This window comes from Equus caballus, chromosome 1, assembly GCF_041296265.1.
Source record: "Equus caballus isolate H_3958 breed thoroughbred chromosome 1, TB-T2T, whole genome shotgun sequence".
NCBI classification, from domain to species: domain Eukaryota; kingdom Metazoa; phylum Chordata; class Mammalia; order Perissodactyla; family Equidae; genus Equus; species Equus caballus.
In genome coordinates, this window is record NC_091684.1 from 59,745,432 (window position 1) to 59,751,536 (window position 6,105).

The following is a 6,105-nucleotide window of genomic DNA, read 5'->3' on the forward strand; positions in this document are numbered from 1 at the left end:
CAAGCAGAACGTGCGAACTGAACTGCTGTGCCACCAGGCCAGCCCCAATGATATTGTATTTTCAATTTCAGTGTCCATGTGTGCACTGCTAATGTATAGATTTTTATATGTTAGTTTTGTATCCTATGACCTTGCTGAACTCATTTGTTCTAAGAGATATGTTGTAGATTTCTTGGGATTTTTAATGTAGATAATAATATCATCTGCAAACAGCAGTTTTCTTTCTTTCCAGTCTGTATGCCTGTTATTTCCTTTTCTTGCCTTATTGCACTGGCTAGAACTTCTAATACTGTATTAAATAAAGAGCAGTGAGATTGGACATCCTTGCCTCATTCCTGATCTTACAGGGCAAGTGTTCAGTCTTTATCCATTAACTACAATGTTAGTTGTAGATCTTTTGTAGGTGTTATTTTTCAAGTTGAGGAAGTTCCCCTTTATTCTTATTTTTCTGGGAGTTTTTAGCATGAATGGGTGTTGAATTTTGTCAAGTGCTTTTTTCCCCCTTAATTGATATGATCGTGTAATTTTTCTTCTTTAGCTTGTTAATATGGTGGATTACATTAATTGATATTTGAGTAATTAAACAGCCTTGCATGTCTGGAATAAACTTCATTTCATTGAAGTGTACAATCCTTTTTATGTATTGCTGAATTCTATTTGGTAACATTTTGTTAAGGATCATTGCATCTTTATTTATGAGGGATATTGGTCTATAGTTTCCTTTTTTGTAGTGTCTTTGATTTTGGTATCAGGGTAATACAACTTCACAAAATGAATTGCAAAGTGTTCTCTTCTATTTTTTAGAAAAGACTGTGTAAAATTAGTGTTAATTCTTCTTTAAATGTTTGCTAGGCTTTTCAACTGAAGCCATCTGGACCTGGAGATTTATTTTTGGGGGGCTTCTAAATTATGAAGACTGTTTCATTAATAGTTTTAGGACTATTCAAATGATCTATTCTTATTGGATGAGTTGTAGTAGTTTGTGTTTTTCGAGGAATTGGTCCATTTCTTCTAAATTGTCAAATTTACATGTGTAGAGTTGTTTGTAGTATTCCTTTATTATTCTTTTGATATCTGTAGTAATATCCTATTTCATTCCTGACATTGACGGTTTGTAATTTCTCTCTTTTTCTTTGTCAGTCTTGCTGAAGGTTTGTCAGTTTTGTTGGTATTTTCAAAGAACCCATTCCAGGGGCCAGCCTAGTGGTGTAGTGGTTAAGTTCGTGCACTCTACTTTCAGGGCCCAGGATTCACAGGTTTGGATCGTGGGCACAGACCTAGCACCACTCGTCAAGCCATGCATTGGCAACATCCCACATAAAATAGAGGAAGATTGGCACAGATGTTAACTCAGTAACAATCTTCCTCGAGCAAAAAGAGGAAGATTGCCAACAGACATTAGCTTAGGGCTAATCTTCCTCACCAATAAAAGGGGGGTGGGGGTAAGAAGAACCCACTCTTTTTTTCATTGATTTTTCTTTGTTATTTTTTCTTTACAGTTTGATTGATTTTTCTCTTATCTTTATTATTTCCCTTTTCTGTTTGCTTTGGGTTTATTTTGCAGTTCTTTTTCTAGATTCTGAAGGTAGGAGATTAGATTATTGATTTGAGACTTTTCTTCTTTCCTAATTGTATGCATTTAGTTCTATAAATTTACCTCTCAGTACTGGTTTAGCAGAGTCCCATAGATTTTGATATGTCATATCTTCAATGTCATTTAGTTTAATGTATTATTTTATTTCCCTTGAGAATTCCTCTTTGACTCATGGTTTGTTTAGAAGTTTATGCCTTAGTTTCCTAATGTTTGAAAATTTTTCTGTTATTTCTCTACTATTGATTTCTACTTTGATTCCATTGTAATTGGAGAACACACTCTGCATAATTTTAATTCTTTTAAATTTGTTAAAGTCTGTTTCATGCTCACGATATGGCTTATATTGATACATGTTCCATGGACACTTGGGAAAAACGTGTTTTCTGCTGTTGTTGAGGGGAGTGCTGTGTAAATGTCAGTTAGATCCTGCTAGTTGATGGAGGTATTGAGTTCTTCTCTATCTTTGCTGATTTTCTGTCTAGTTCTACCAATTGCTGAGAGATGGGTATTGAAGTCTCCAATTATAATTATCGTTTGTCTATTCTCTTTTCAGTTCTATCAGTTTTTTATTCAAATATTGTATGGCTATATTGTTTGGTGCATACACATTTAGGATTGCTGTGTCTTCTTGGTGGATTGACAATTCTATCGTTATATAATGATTCCACTTTTTTGGGTAATTTTCATTGCTCTGAAACTGGCAGAGAGTTAGCCATTAATAATTAAGTAGCTGGGAACTAAAGTTTTTTTACCTTTTTGCAATTACTGATTATAGCTTTTGGCTGTTTTACCCACCCATTGTTAACTGTGCTGCTTAGGCAATATGCTATCTGACTCCCACTAGGCTCCTATAGGTAACATCTCCCTGGAGCCTGGGTCACCATGGTAATGGGTGTGTGAGCTGTTCTTCAGGAATTGGAACCCCTTGTCCACTTCAGGCCTGTTGAGACCACCAACTCATCAATGGGACCAGGAGAGATGTCCGATAGGTGACCTTTTGAAGTTGAGAGGCTAAAAACTCCACCCTCAGAACATGCTAACACCACCATTTTGTGAACATGGGTCCTATGAAGAGGCATGGAGTCTGACTACCCTTGTGCGCATCATCAATTACCTTACCTGGCCTCACCTCCAATCACTTCTCTCCACATTTCAGACCACCTTGCTCCCTAGCCCATAAATATCCTTGAGTCCCTATTTTTGGGGAAGCAAATTTGAGGTTCATGCTCTTGCTTCCTCTCATGGCTGCCTTGTGAGTAAACTCTCTCTCTGCTGCAATCTCATTGACTCAGTGTCTGGCTTTCTGGATGGCAGGCAAAAACGAACTGGGTTTGGTAACAAATGGTGCGCCAGCCAGGAGCTAAGTCCAGACAGATCTTTTTGACTGAGACTCATCAGCCCCTTGCCAGTATGAAGAACCTGTGGCCCAGTCCAGCAGCTGCTGGGAACATTTCTTCTGGGACTATTCTGGGATTTTTCCTGGCTTGGCACTGCCAACTCCTTGGTGCCTATTTTCACTTTGCAGTAGAGAGACAGTTTCTTGATTTGGAAGATGTATTTTTGGTGAATACCTTCAGTATAAGTGACCACATTCTTGTTTCTTCTTCACATCTGACTTCTGAAAGGAAGCCTTGGTTTGGCAGTGGACACCCTCTGTGACTTCTGACAAAGGAAGCCTTGGCCTGGCCTTCATTGTGAGGGTCTTGGTTTTGAGGACGCTCGATAATAAGGAAGAATTAGGGGATCCACTCACAGAAGTGCTCTTGGCTTGGCTTGGTTTGGGCTGGTTTTGAGATCTGGTTCTAGCTGCCGTATAAGTATATTTCGACCGGCCCTGTCTAAATTACGCTAATTTGATTCCCACCAGCAGCCCCCTAGGCTGCATTCTTCAAAATTGGACAACTTTCAGTTACGAGTCCATGAAAAAGGAAAAGATGGTATTTTTCTGTAACACCACGTGGCCACAGTCAGAGAGCTCTTACAATCACTAGTTTAAGAACTTAATCAAATTGGGAATCTCGGCTTCCACTGGTCTTCCAGGTGCTAATGAAAGCTCCACACCCACCCCCGCCCACCTCTGCCTGGTTTTGAAGAGTCCATGTTCCACCCCGGGAGCCCTCCTCTGCCTGGTTTCAGAGAGTCCTCATTCCACCCCTGGCAGCTCTCCTCTGGTTTTGGGCACCTGGAGTGATTCCAGGTTGGCCCCTTGGTCAGTCCTTTGACTGACAGTCTGGAACCCTGTTTTGTCTCCTGTCAAGAGCTTGTTGAGGGTTTTAGGTGCCTACTCAGTCTGTTGTGGGGACAGGAGACCAGTAATTTATTCTGTAAACTTTCTTGCCTGGGAACTGTTGTTTGTGTGACCTTTATCTTGATAACTCTTGGGAAGAGGCTGGGAGGGCAAGGCCTGATCACATCTTTCCCTTGTTTGTCTGTCTCATTCGTCACCTCCTCTATTGTCATCGTCGGGGTTCAGTTCAGGCTGGACCTGAGCAGAACCTAGACTTTCTGTAAAATCAAAACTTGAAAACTTTCTGCCAAGGACTTCACTTTCAACCCTGGCATTGGGAGCCTGCCCTGGCCAGCTCCAGGCCTTTGCCTCTCGCCCCCCTGGCTTGCCTTTTGCTGGCTCAGGGACTAAGTGCCTGGGCTGAATGGGACTTGACTAAATCTTTTAACTAAGTTGACACCTGCAGTCGGGCTCTGCACCCTTCTCCAACCCACTGTCAGCCAGACACTGACGGTGCTTTACCACCATGAGGAACGCCCCAAGCATCCTCAGAGACTCACTCCTCAGGTGCATTTTAATTAATTGGAAATGCTTTCAACTTTGGATGGGTTATGTCCCAGAAACTTCATCTTGGAGAAAACTTGAGTGGTTTCTCTGCCTTTATGTTGTAGTTGGACAGGTAGATCAACCCATAATGTCATTTGAGTTACAACCCAGTTTCTGGGAAAACAAGAGCAACCGTCTTTGGGAAATCGTTGTAAGACTGGAAATGCAGCTTTAGAGGCAGTTCCACCCGTTTCTCTTATCTTGAAGAGCTTGTAAATCCTCTGGAGATTATCTAGCCCATCACTAATTCCTAAGACTGAAGGAAAAAAAAGGAAAAAAGCCAAAAAACAGCCAGAAGAGCACCCTTGCCAGAAATCTAGCATCTCAAATGTCTTCTCCACAAATATTAGTAAAAAGGCTCCAAACAAAACTTGGATTCATAACTAGGGAGACTTGTACCTGATTCATGGCAGTAATTTTAAAACAATAGCTGTGCAGTCTCTGTGTATGTGTGTCTATATGTATGTTATATGTGAGTGATATTTTTACTTTGGGATGGTATGGCCAAAAATTAAGAACTCTGTTTAATTGGCTTCAAGCAAGCACTTACCCAAATTATTTCTAAATGGAAAAGAAATTAACCCAAATGTCTTTTAAGTTAACATGATGTAAAATTAATCTTTGGTAAATGAAAGCGTATTTAAATTTGTTGGTTTGATTAAAATGGACATGTCCTCCAGAGTTAGCACTGGATATGATGCTGACATGCAGCCTTTATCCTACATTTATTGGTCAAATAATCTGATGTTATCTCTATTACAAAACTGGTTAGCAAAAATAAAAATTTAAAATGATGGCTAATTTAGTCTAATGTCTCATGAAGCTTTATAGGCAATCTAAATAATTATTGGGAACAAGTAAACTAAACAGATGTGAAAAAGATAAAAGTGCTGGGTGAACTTTTTAAAATAATTATGTCTTTTGATATGTATATTTAAAATAACTTCCCAAATCTTCCTGGTAACTTGAAACTTTGAAATGTTGCTAGGTAAAATTGAATGATAAAAAACTCACTGAATATCTGGGTCATTTTTCAAATAAGATTAAATACTGAAACATTATCATTAGACATGTCTAGATTTATCTACTTTTGGCTTCTTATTATAAAGAAACTAAAAGGTGTTTGGATCTATTAGTAAACATGTCTTGTATTTTATTAAGATTGTATCATGAAGTAATATGTTTCTTGAAATTATAAAACATATTTATAAATTTGCCAAGCCACAGGATGCTAATGTAAAGGGCAGTTCATAATTGCTTAGTTTTTAGTTTTTGCTAGGGTCTGTAAGGGTTAAAAATTCTCATTAATATACATAATTAAAGATACTAAAAATTAATAATGAAAACAGCTCTGTATACAAGGAAATTAAAATGTATGTTTTCAGTAAACAAGGTATAAAGAATGCAAGTAGTTTTGTTTGTTGGATTAAGAAAGATAAATTTGTCCTCAAGTACCAGAATGGAAGAACAAAAGTACGGGACAAATTCTGAATGTAAAAAGAAAGTTATAGAAGGTTTGTGAAAGAGAAATTCTGAAAGGAGTTTTATACCTAGTTAAGTTGGCTAAGATTAAAGTAAATCCAATTAAGTAAATGAGTTTTAATGTAAAAAAAATATGAGCTGGTGCAAAAATTAAAATTTGGTTTTCTCTCTCAAAAGGATGATTTTCTTGAACTTT